Consider the following 13,470-nt stretch of genomic DNA (forward strand, 5'->3'; position numbering starts at 1 on the left):
GCTCACAAGATGACTTAATCAGCACCATATCAGAGACAGCTTGCTGTGTTTACCATTGTTAGTTGGGCCAGCATATGTCCAAAACAGTTGGAATGAGAAAAACAGCATTGACTTGAAGCCAAATTAGAGAGAGGAGAAAAAAAAGAGTTCTTTAGCTATTGAACAGGACCAAATGCTTTGGACAGTTAGGGTACTTCTGTAGAGAAAAAAAAAGAACGATTCTTTTAGGGGAAAAAAAAAAAAAAAGAAACCCAAAGCTTAGTTCATATCTAAATGCACTGAAATAATTAAAATAAGTAAATTGATGTGTGATGGTAATTTTACTTGTATAAACCTTTGCAGGTAATGTTATTTTTATACATTAACCAAAAAAAAGAATCCTAAGATATTTAAATTGTGGGTAATTTTTTTTTTTCCAGTTTTACTTTTCAACTTTAGTTGGTTTTCTTCTTCCTAATTACTGGCAATTTTCTGTTACCTTATTAAGCAATGTGGGTGCCTTTGACTATCCATTACATTTCATGGGATCAGAATAATCTTTCTGATTTTTGTCAAATTGAGTACTGTATTGCTCTGTAGTAGCACTTTTGAGGAAAATGTTTATTCTTATTTTCATAAGTAATTAATAAAACAAAATGTAAATACTGTGTTCACTATACCTCACTGAGAAACAACTCCTGTAGAAAAATAAATATGTTCTTTGAAATAGAAAGTGGAAAGTGTGTTTTGCTGTTTATAATGGAAGGTTTGAAAAGTTTCCATACACCACAATCAGGGAATAGAATAATTTTGACCAAAATTGAGTTTTATATCTCAGGCAAAGCATGCCCTAGGATAATTTTTAATTAGATAAAGCTTTTCTAAAGGAGTTCCTGCTTTCCATTCTCTGTCATTTTCTTCTATTTGGTAGGCATCCCTCTCTTTCCTCCTAGGACCGCTTGCTTTCTCTATGGTCAGACCCTGCCCTGCTGGTTATTGATTTACCCAAAGAAGTCAATGAAGGCAACAGGAATTGCCTATCTCATGAGACAGACTTTCTAATAGAGACTAATACATATTCTATATATTTGAAGGTTGGGAAAGAATAGCCTTGGCCCTAAAACAAGCCTTGAGATCATTACTTCAGCCTCTTAGTTTTTATTTGTCTTATACATGAAGAACCCAAGGCCCATGGAAGTGGAGTGATGAAGATTAGAACCAAGGACTCAGTCTTCTTTCTGCCATGTTCTGCTTCTCTCCTTTGGCAAGATCTTGGGTATTAGCCAGTGATTGAAAGAAGATGGACTGATAGATGGATTCATTTATCTATTCTCTAAAACAACTGTGTCCCATGATTGTGAGAATCAAGTAACACCAAGGCTTGGTTTTAACAATTTGATGTTACTGATGAGTTTGGTGAAAGCATTTTCAGAGCAGCGTAGAAGGTGGGATCTAGGTTTGCACCCTGGGACCTGGAGGTGAGAGTAGACAGAGGAGGGTGCACCTTGTGTTGAGAATCAGAATCACTCAGGCCCTGAGGCTTCGTTATCAGGTCAAGTGTGTCAGGCCTGGCTTCCTCTTTGCTGAAGATGAGTTTTTCTTAGGAGGTGCCTTAGTCATTTATGCAAATGGACATCTGTTGTGCCAGCCCCACCTGCTCTCCAGACATGCCCAGAAATTTCTGAACCTTGACTTTGACTAAATCCTGCATCCTGCCAAATTTACCTTGAGAGGAATAAACCCAACTGAATGGCCTACATAAATCTTAGAGAAGCATGCCTAACGTGGCAGGTTGAATTTCCTCACTGACCTAAGGAATCACATGGGATTCTGTCTCCTTATCTCTCCCTCTACCCCAGCAGGGAGAGGAAACCTGAGTAACCACTATAAAAGTGGCTTTTCTCTTAGGATAAAGAAAATTTTCATGTGTTTTTGTTCTCTTTTGTTTCTTTTTGTTTAACCAAGGTAATATTTACTTTTTTTTTTTTAAATTTGAAGGATTATAGGTACCAAACTGCTGAGTTAAAGCATTTAAAAAAAAACTAGAACTTAAAATTTTGTGTAATAAATGAGTTCTCAAGTTGCTGAATCTCAACTCATCTGATCTAAGTTATATTACGAATTTTGTGGAAAATAAAATGGAACCATTGGATTTAGAATGGCTTTGGTAAACTCTATGATTAGCAATATATTTCCTATAATCTTGGGTTATATTAATTTAAAATTACATTAATATCTGGAAGGACATTTGGGTAACTTATTTTTTCCATAAGTTTTTTTTTTTCTTACAATGCCTAACTAGTAGGTCTATTTTGTTTGAGGCACCACATTTCTTTAGTGGTTTGGCTGCAGATCTATCACTAGGATATAATAGCCAACCTTGTAGTAGGTATTATTGTAGCTTTGAGGTACATGTGCTGTTTCTTTAAAACCTCAAGGTTTTAAAATATTCAGTACAAACTAAATCAACCCACACATTATTGACAACAATTTTAACGTCAAATAAACACAATATCCTGTAATTTCTAAACATTCCTTTCCTAAACTCATTCAAATGTTCACATGTTGATTTCTGTAAGATGTACTGGCCTTGTGTGTGTGTGTGTGTAGTATGAGGAATCATATATCAACTGCTCCACAGATGGGAGCAGTCTGTGTCCTTTTCTTTTTAGTAAAAGAAATTTCAATTGAACAAATATTTGTTCTAGGTCTAGCTTCTAACATGCAGAGTCTGTTATCTTTGCCTCATAGAAAAGAGATAAGTTAGAAAGAGAAGCCACCTGAATCTTTAATGTGGAGTATGATACAGTGACTTTCATTTAGCGTTATTCGAAGTTAATATTTACCATGATTTTAAGTAAGCAAGATAAAAAAGTAGCGCTTAAAAAAATGTTGTGTATGTGACCTTGGAAGTTTTCACTCTAGCCTGTCTATTGCTCATTATCATCACCTGTAAAATGGGAATAATGATTGCTATATTAAATGAAAAAACTCCATGCAAAAATTGTAGCTAGTGCTCAGCATACATTCCTCACTTTAAAATGTCATCGTTCTTACTTATATTTTTGTTTTCTAGTTAACTGCTTAATGCGAAGAGCAAGGAACAAAGCCTAAAACTAATATATTAGTCCAATAAAAATACTTAGAGCTACTTTTACATGGAATTTTCCTTGTTAGCGTAATCTGCTTCCTAATTATGTTTTATTTTAGATGAAATAAGCTATGGTAATTTTTAACCTTCTACATTATACCAGTAGGGTAGAAAGTAGAGAGGTAGCTTAGGCATTGGATTGTCAATGGGAGGTATCACTGTATGAGAATAAAAAGTAGATGTAGATTCTCTGCCACGAGGTTTGGCAGACTTTTTCAGTCAGGGCAGATAGTAACTATTTTAGGCTTCGCAGCCTGTACTGCCTCTGTCACACTCACTCTGCTTTTGTGGTGTGAAATCAGCCATAGACAATATATAAGTGAATGGGTGTGACTGTGTTCCAATAAAACTTTATTTGTGAGCACTGAAATTTGAATTTCACGTAATTTTCACATCACGAAAGGTTTTTCTCTAAATTTACTTTTTCACCATTTAAGAATGTGAAAATCATTCATATGTAGCAGGCAGTAAAAAAACAGGAGGCAGGCTGGAATTGGCCCGTGAGCCATAGTTTGCTTACCCCGGCTCTACACAGTTACGTTCATTTTTAATGCTTTAAATTATTTCTTATACTTTTGTTTGTACAAATTGTATATACCACTTCAAATTGTAGACTGATTATCTCAAAGCTGTGCTTAAAATATTGAGAAGCATTCTGTAATGCTGACAGTTCTCTGAATACAGCCTATTTCTATAAGCAGATACTATGAGTTCTACCAGAAATAGAAATTTTAATGACAGTCTAATTAAACAGAAGAGAAAAATTATTACATTTTCTTATGCCAAATTATGAATATCTTTAAGGCACATATACTGTCACATTGATTTCTCTTTATATATTTTTAAAAATTAGATTCTTCTGACAATTTTAGGCTCTTCTTTGAGGTAGACCCTTTCACTTACCTAACAAGTTGTGCCTTAATGGCTAGTGATCATCTTTTATAATGCACAAGGAATCATGAACCAAAAAAAAACTCTGAAATAAGAAAACGATAAACCACCACAGTCTATCCTGTCAAATCTTTCCTCATACTGTCAAAAAACAGCTGCCTCTTCCTTTTTGTTACTGCTTTCTTTCTTCAATTAAAAAAGTAATCTAAAAATTTATGAGCAATGCATTCAAGTCTCATTAACAGTTTACAGTTAATATGATTCAGTATCTCTTTCTGAAACAATCCAATGTGATTTAGTTAATCAAGTACTAATAATAACTTCATTGCTAGGCAGTCTTTACCTGTGAGTTAGTGGATTTCAGATTAGAGAGTAAGATGAATTTTTAAAAATTATATAGACTCAACAGAAATTTCTGTAGCTAAAAGAAAAGGGTGAAATACTAAATTTGCAATTCCTAAATACAGAATTGTTTCTAAAGAGAGCATTGAAACACCTGAAAATTCACCAATGTGTTAAAATCTGCAGAAATGTGTTCCATTACACATTTCTCTATGGTATATATTGGCTGTTACAAGCAAATGCTTTCCTTTTACCTCTAAAAAATATGTAATATTATTTTAACAAAAAACTTGTCATTCTCGTTTACATCAAGGCAAACTTCAAGGTGAACTGTGTAGAAATTAAATTGGATACCTGTTTTGTAGAAGTCAAGAAGAATAATAGTGGAGTGGCCAAGACCATAGACTCTGCAGCTGGTTGGTGTATGTTCTAATTCCTGTTGCACCACTAAGTAGCCACGTGACCTTGGCCAATTTCCTCTGTGGCCTACATTTTCCTCATTGGTGAAATCAGGCTCATAATTGTGTCTACCCCGTGAGCTACCAGATAGCACAACCTTACAGTGTTGTAAAGAAGGATAAATGAGTTAACATTTCTTTTAAAGCATTCAGAACGGTGTGTGGCACATAGTAAGTGCTATACTGGTGTTGGCTCCATAATTTAAATTAAAGCAAAACAACTCTCCAGACCAACCAACAATATGGTATTAGTCTTTGTTCTTACCCAAGTTTAGAAAGCTAAATTTGGAATCAGCATAGGGAAGTCACATTTCATTAAAATGCTCAAGGCCTGAAAACTTCGCATAATTCCAAGCTTGCATAATTATTTTAAAACTCATATCCGAAGCACTTCTGACAAAGGATAGTGGGTATTTCTACTTATGAACAAGAGTGGTGCCACCATGTGGCAATAACATAAACACGGGTGCCAATGCATTTATCTGGCTAGATTTGAAATTATGCAATTTTAGATGATTTTTTTCTTTTTTGGCTGCGTTGGGTCTTTGTTGCTGCGCCTGGGCTTTCTCTAGTTGCGGCGAGAGGGGGCTACTCTTTGCTGCGGTACGCGGGCTTCTCATTGCGGTGGCTTCTCTTGTTGCGGAGCACGGGCTCCAGGCGCAGGCTCAGTAGTTGTGGCTCGCGGGCTCTAGAGCACAGGCTGAGTAGTTGTGGCACACGGGCCTAGTTGCTCCGCGGCATGTGGGATCCTCCTGGACCAGGGCTCGAACCCGTGTCCCCTGCATTGGCAGGTGGATTCTTAACCACTGCGCCACCAGGGAAGTCCCAAATTTTTATTTTTTAACATTAACTTCCACCCCCAAATTGTATGTACAAAGTGAAACTTTATTATTTCCAAATCATACATTCCAAATTCTCATAATTCCATGAAACAGTAATGCATTTTTCTTTGAAAGAGAACTAATGTAATTTGCCCCTGATTTGAATTTAGCAAATAAAGAAATAATGCTGTTAGAACAGTGTTTTTCAGTTGAATTCCGTGGAGTCTGGATTCCTAAGGGAACAGGCCAGGGAGGAAGTGAGTGGGTGGGACATTGGCTCCTACTTAACAGTTGCACTCGTGCTGGTTTTATACGTTGGGACTATTCATAAGTTTTTATTTGAAGAAAGTGTCCAGCTGTTTTAAAGAAATGTTTTTGCTTTTTAAAAGCGAGTGCAATCCTATATTAGAATGTTTTAGTGGGACTTTAAGACTTTTGTTTTGTAATAAAGATTTCCTCAGAACTTAGAAAACAACTGAGATCTGGAGAAGGGGGAAAAAAACCAAAAAGGTTGAAGTCCTAGTCCCATTGTGCAAAACTGAAGATTAGAGAGTAGAAAAGGAAAAGACATGGTTTAAATCAAAGAGGAAAATGAGAGAAGCATCATGCATGGCATTTCTGCTCTTTTTCTTTCATACCTTCCAGCAACTTTTAATATATGCTCTTGTCTTAAATATACTAAGCATTGAAGCTTTCAGAAAATATTGGAATATTTTTTAGGTTAAAGGCAATTGTTTCTTGCTGGCAGTACACAAAACCAATAAAAGCTCTTTTTTTCTCTCAAAACAGAATACAGTTACATACTTCTGCACACAAGGGTTCCTGATAGAGGAGGGGGAACATATTCTTTGAAAAAAGTCTATTTGCCAAATAAACAAATGTAATTTGTTCAAAAAAAGTGTTATTAGAGTGGGGTATCTGCTGAGAGAATCATTTATTCAACCAATATTTATTAAACTTATATTACATGTCAGGTGATGAACTAAGTTCTGGAGTTAGAGGGGAATCCCCTGTCTCACATACTAAATTTTCATAATGAGAAGGAAGTTGTGTTAGCCATTTGCAAATAGTAATAATTTAGTACCTGTCTGTAACCTAGGAAAAAATATAAGTTGTAGAGAAAAATATGGAGGAGACAGTTTGTCCCACCTTCATCATAGTTCTTACAGAAGTCAGTTTGCTGTACGTCCCAGATGATGAGTGGTATACATGGCTGAATAAGTAACACTTTTTAGATCAATACCTGTATTCCCTATTTCACAGCACTAACATTTCTCATCTACTGAATGTTTCATTTACAGGTATCATTATATCTGATTAAATTTTTGTCTCAAATTACAAAATGATATGGATTAGGTTCTTAGCGCCTATTACCTTGAAGTCACGTAAATTGGTTTGATTTTGTTCCCATACTGCAGGAAGCTCAATGAAGCTTCTGCTTGGTTCTCAAATAGTAAAGAACTAGCAAACACTGTGATACTTTAGAACTAAGTGGGTATTACAAATGAGTTGGCAGTTCATGTTGGTGTTATGGTTTGTTATGACTGCTTAATTCAAAAGCATATTTGCAGAGAGGGAATTTGAATTAAGTAAATCAAAATAGTAAGGCTTTGATTAAAAAGTTAGCTTTCTTTAGCTTAAATGTTGATATTTCAAGGCCTACTGATATTTTAGTCATTTGTGGTTATTTTTGTTTCCTGTTCAGACCCCTGGGAAATAAGAGAATAGTAAATAAAAGCTCAGATTGCTTCTTGCATTTATTTTCTTTTCATTTATGCCATGTATTAGTGCACCTTAAAGAAACTGTAAACATGTGTAACTTGAACAGAATCACTATCAGGGAGAATTGTATTTCTGGACTAATCAGTTTAAGTAATTCTTGTTCTAGAAATTATTTTTTCAAGTTTGATTAATTTATTCTTTATTTCATTATGATATAAATATTAACAGTGGAAAATAAGCTAAGAATATTTATTTGTATTACTAAAGTGAAATTTGGGCAACATTGTCATCAAACTGAGGTTGTATTGCTTGTTTTTCCATTTCCCATTTTTGATGTTAGCCACATTCAAATTGAGTAATTTACTTTTTCAGAAAAAAATACGCCTTCCAAGTCTGCAATGATTCTACGCATTTCAATGAAGAGCCTTCAATAAAAGGCACTTCAATATTTTTTTAAAAATCAGTTATTGGATATTTTAGAGAAAATATTAAATAACCTTAAGACGATTTATTCTTTTCTATCAACATTTAGTAATTCTTCATTTTTCAAATTGGAGATTTGAAAAAAATTCTTAGCTTATAGTTTTATCAGTTCTGTTCTAGTTTTCTCATAATATAACATGGGCTAATCATTCATGAATTAGGCCTTACTGTTTAGATAATTCAGGATTGTGGCTTATTCTTGGTGATCTCTACTGAGGCAAACAGCATGATGGGTAAGTTTTATTTTACTCAGCGCTCCCTTACTGCACTTTGGTGGTTGTCACCTGTCAGCACACTGAGTTTTAAGAGATAACTTGGGGTCTGGGAAATGTGAAATGACATCTTAGGTGGAAAAATTTTTGAGATTGCTTTTTTCAAATACTTAATCACTTTTGCCAGAAACTCATTCACTTATCAATAAACAGTCGATGTTTACCTGGATTCAGACAGTCAAAAAGAACTAATAAGTAATTGTTTTAGGATTTTAATTGGATATGTACATATGTGTTTCTAATTTTATTACCATATGATTCATCACTATCACTCATTCATTTATTCCTTCATTCATTTCAGGTATGCACTGAGGCATTACTATGATTTTATGCTGTGCCAGGCACTGAAAATGTGGTCCCTCTTCTCAAGGAGCTTAGAATAATGGTGAAGGGAGTCAATTAAACAAATACTATGAAAATGAATTGAAAACTTTAATGAGAAAATACAATAAGATACAAAAAGACATCCTACATCAAATCATTTTTAGCTAAGATACGAAGGATAAGTAAGAATCAGTACAGAAAAATGGGGTGGGATTGGAATTTAGAAAGAGATAATGTATATGAGAAATCTCTGAGATTTCGGAGAGCATGGTGTGTTTACGGACTGAAAGAAGATCGGTGTGATTCAAATGAAGGGAGGAGAGTAAGGGGTGTTGAAGCTGAAAACACGGGCAGAAAGCACATCATAGAGGGATAGGCCATCATGTTAAAGATTGGGGTTCCACTGATGGGTGTTACCCAGGAAAGTGACAGAGGGCTGCTTTAGTAAACTAGGCAGTGGTAGTGGAGAGAGCTTGATGAATTCAAAAAATATTTAAGAGTAGAAAAGATTGTTTATGTTGATTGGGTATGGGTAATAAAGGGAAAGAGGAGTCAAATATCACTTTCATGTTCTGCTCTGGCTGCACAAACTGAGACCAGAGGTACTGGAGAAAGAGCAGAGTAAGACAGGTAAATGAAGAGTACCAGTACTACTTATACATATCGGTGGCAAGTTTAGAATAGATGTTTAGTCTGGAGACAGAATTGTGACCATAGAGGAAGCAAATAAAGTCCTGGGAATGGAAAATATCACCATTGAGAGTCCTGGAGGGAAAATAGAAGAGGGCCCAGGTGGGATTCTAGAGCACCAACATCATTGCCCTTAATGCGTCATGTTTTCTACATTGGTTTATGGCTTGATGTGCATCAACACATGAGTTCCTTGAAGGCAGTTCCTTCTCTTGTTGACTAAAAACTGTTTTGGCAATTAATATGGCTTTACAAATATTTGCTGAATAAAGGTGTAAATGAAAAGTGATATGTCAACCTATGATACTTTAAAAACAGTGATATCAATGTTATTTTAGATACACACAGCCCTAAACAGTCTAATACTTTCTTTAGATAGTATTAATTATATTATACTTAAGAATTTATGCTGCAATGTAGTTATTGAGGCAAAGAGCTAGAGGAACAAAATACAAACAGCCATGCTGTGATATAACAAATAAGATATAATGGGTAAAAGTGTAAATAAAATTACAAAATTGGATTTCTTTTGTTCCAAATCAGTGTTAAAAGAAAGGGAGTGAGAGGTGATAACAGGATTTCAGAAAAGGAAATATCAAGGTGGTTTAAATGAATGTAAATCAATTCCATGGAGTTGAAGGAAGAAGAACATTTAAGTTCTGTTTCTTTCCCAAAGCCCATGGATTCTACCTGAAGAACTCTTTCTGGTGATCAACGTAACCAATGATGAGGAAGTGGCAGTGAAGCTAGAATCACAAAAGCTAGGTATCCCCCGTTGCTGTACCAGAGCAAACTTTAAGATTCTTCATGGTGGGATTGACATCCCACACGTAACGTTGTATCAATAAGACAAAGACTGTAAGTGATACTTATGGATCTTCTTCCATCCATTCTCCAAGAGCTCTTCAGTTTCTGTTCAAGAAGGCTCACAGTGAAAACTGTACTTGCGTTAGCTGACCAGATGATCAGTAGAATTGCGTATGTGCATATGAAGAGTTTAAGACACAGTAAACCAGATAACTTCCTAATTGGTAGTGGGTGTCACTGTTATTATTCCATATTGATTTTGGTTTGGCCAGAAAGTACAGAAATGACAGGACAAGGCAGTACATACTATACAGGGCGGGTAATAATCTCTCTGACGCTACCTGTCAAACCAGCATAAGTGAACATCTTGGTATTGAGCAGAGTTTCATCGATGACGTGGTATCATTAGGATACATGTACACATATGTTAATAGAACCAGCCTGTCCTGGCGAAGGCTGCAAAAAAGAAACAAGTAGGAAAAGATTAGTGAAAGATGTCTATTCCTGATGAAGTTTCAGATAAACTCCTGCAGAGTTTCCCATGTACTTAAACTATTATTAAAGGCTATACTTTGAAAAAGTCTGGATTACATGTATCCGAGACAGCTATTCCACATTCTTTTTTTTTTTTAATTAATTTTTATTGGAGTATAGTTGCTTTACACTTTCGTGTTAGTTTCTGTTGTACAGCAAAATGAATCAGCTATACGTATACATATATCCCCTCTTTTGGGATTTCCTTCCCATTTAAGTCACCACAGAGCACTGAGTAGAGTTCCCTGAGCTATACAGTAGGTTCTCATTAGTTATCTATTTTATACATAGTATCAACAGTATATATATGTCAATCGCTTTCTCCCAATTCATCCCACCACCACCCCTTTCTCCCCATTGGTGTCCATGTGTTTGTTCTCTACGTGTGTGTCTCTCTTTCTGTTGTGCAGATAAGATCATCTATACCATCTTTCTAGATTCCACATACATGTGTTAATATACTATATTTTTCTCTTTTTGACTTAACTTCACTCTGTATGACAGTCTCTAGGCCCATCCACGTCTCTACAAATGATCCAATTTCGTTCCTTTTTATGGCTGAGTAATATATTCCATTGTATATATGTACCACATCTTCTTTATCCATTCCTCTGTTGATGGACAGTTAGGTTGCTTCCATGTCCTGGCTATTGTAAATAGTGCTGCAGTGAACATTGGGGTGCATGCATCTTTTGAATTATGGTTTTCTCTGGGTATATGCCCAGTAGTGGGATTGCTGGGTCGCATGGTAGTTCTATATTCAGGTTTTTAAGGAAAAAAAAACTCCTCTATACTGTTCTCCATGTCCACATTCTTTTCTGAACCCTGAACTAATGACAGGCCCACATATTTGACAGGATGATGTTAAAGCACAAAACAGCACAACAGGCAGCCTTTTCCCATGGGCGGAGTCTGCAGGCCCAAAGATTTCTGTGCAGGAAAGGAGGAACAAAAGAAGCTGAGCAGATGATCAGAGCAACATTTGTTTCTCCCAGATCTGGAAATTGTTATTCATACGTCCACCTGCCAGTGGTTGTGGTCAACTGTTTCTTGGTGTAAGAACTTGTTTTCCATATAAACTGGCCCTGGGCAGCACTGGTGATGCTGTATCCTGAATATTATTGTAGCTGCTGCAATTGTGAATATTAACTGAGATAGTTAAACGTGGTTCCATTTTTTGTCACATGTCTTCAAGTTTCAACTTTTAACTGAATTGACACATACAAATTGGTGGCGAGATTGTGCCTGTGCCTTTTTTCTGTGTGTGAAAGCCTGTGCTTTACACTGCACTGCTTCAGGATCTCATTCGGAGGAACAGCGTGAACAGTCTTCAACCATTGTTGTGATAGTTGTAAATGGTCAAAATTTGCATTCTTAGAATTTTTCCATCCATGAGGTTTGCAAGTTATTCACTTAAAACATTCTTAAAACGGATGGCTTCTTGTTTGTAACCCAGCTGATAAAGAAGCAACCAAAGATTCCTGTTTTTGAACATACGAAAATTCTCCCTACGTACCTGTGCTATAAATAATAGCATCTAAAGTGAAAAATTAAGAAACATGCCGTGACTACTTAGGGTATCCTTAGTACTTTGATTTAACTCTTTAATGGTCTGGGTATTAAAAAAAACATATTTATCAGAGAAATTTAGTTACAGCTGAACAGGTGTATATGTTGCTGAAATAAATGTAGTTATCATAAGCATCTATATCAGCTGAGATTTTTATTTTGAAATGGGAGCTTTTTTGTTTCCATGTTTCTTAAAGTAAAAACTATTTCTAAAAAATTGCATGAGTTGATAAGTCCTAAGTAGAGGAGGGAATAACTATCAAAGAGTAAGTAAGAAAAGACACTGAGGAAAGAACGAGCAGAACTTTGTAAAGTGATAATAAGACTAAATATATGTGGAAATGTTCTGACTGGGTATTTGCTATTAGAATAACAATAAACATGTAGTATACATATATATGTCACATGTATTAGAAATCTCAGACAAATAGGGTGAGTCCAAATAAAGTTATGAGATCTGTTAAGAAAACAGGATTTGTTTATAAGTAATGCTAATGCTACTGTTATCGTCAGCTTTCTTCTAACTTATGTATCACTGGCCACCTGTTCTAAGTAATTTGTAAGGAATTTGCATGTTCCTAGACAAGAAATGTTGTTAATAGTGATGATTCCATTTCCTCACTGTTAAAATTGGTTGTTAATTTTTCCTTGTTAGTTGATTATTTCTAATTATGATAATACAGCAGCTGTGGACAATGCCCTTTCTTCCACATTCTGTGATGTGTAAGTGACTGTAACTTGTTGAAACTCAGCCCTGGTATTGTGTTACTATTATTGCTCCTGGGGAGGCTTATTAGCCTGTCACAGAAGATGGAAGAAAAATCCATCATTCTTTTTGGAATACGATGAGCCTTTGTCACCCACAATGCAATTAATTTTAAAAATAGAAAGAATGGCTGTGATATGATTATGATTAACCAGAGATGAGCTATTGTCCAAGTAACAGGAACTAATCCAGCAGGCCAGAGATGACCTACACAGAACCATCAGTTTGCTGATTGCCATTTCTCTCTGAGTTTGATGAAATATTCATGCCTTCGCTCTCCTCTCTGCAAGCACTATTGATTTCTTGTGTAAACGCTGCTATATTTAGTCTAGACAAATGGAATGTGGATTGCTGCTGAATAAATTGGATGAAAGACTGGGATCTTGCCTGCCTCTTTCTCTCAGTCTTGGGCAATTATTTATAATCAAGAGCAGTTTTTGTAAGTTGAGGGTGATTTTTCACAATTTCGTGATTAGTCTCTGAACAAAGGCAAGCAGTTAGACACAATCATTTCTGTTGGGATAGCAGGTTAAGAAGTCAAATTACCCTTTGAGGCTTACACTAGCTGTTTTGGAGAGTTCTGGGGCTCTTTTTTCCTTATCTCTTTAGGGTTTTGTTTTTTTTTGGTGGGGGGGTTGACGGTTATAGTTTATGGATAATA

At 35.6% G+C, this 13,470-nt stretch overlaps 1 protein-coding gene and 1 pseudogene across 10 annotated transcripts in view; both read left to right on the forward strand.

Annotated features, from left to right (window-relative positions):
• Positions 1–13,470, forward strand: part of HDAC9 (histone deacetylase 9) — a 998,074-nt gene that overhangs the window by 503,536 nt on the left and 481,068 nt on the right. The gene's annotated exons all lie outside the window — the stretch shown is intronic.
• On the forward strand, positions 8,646–10,573 carry LOC132372190 (casein kinase I-like; annotated as a pseudogene).

The sequence above is a fragment of the Balaenoptera ricei genome, chromosome 9 (assembly GCF_028023285.1).
Source record: "Balaenoptera ricei isolate mBalRic1 chromosome 9, mBalRic1.hap2, whole genome shotgun sequence".
Classification (NCBI taxonomy): domain Eukaryota; kingdom Metazoa; phylum Chordata; class Mammalia; order Artiodactyla; family Balaenopteridae; genus Balaenoptera; species Balaenoptera ricei.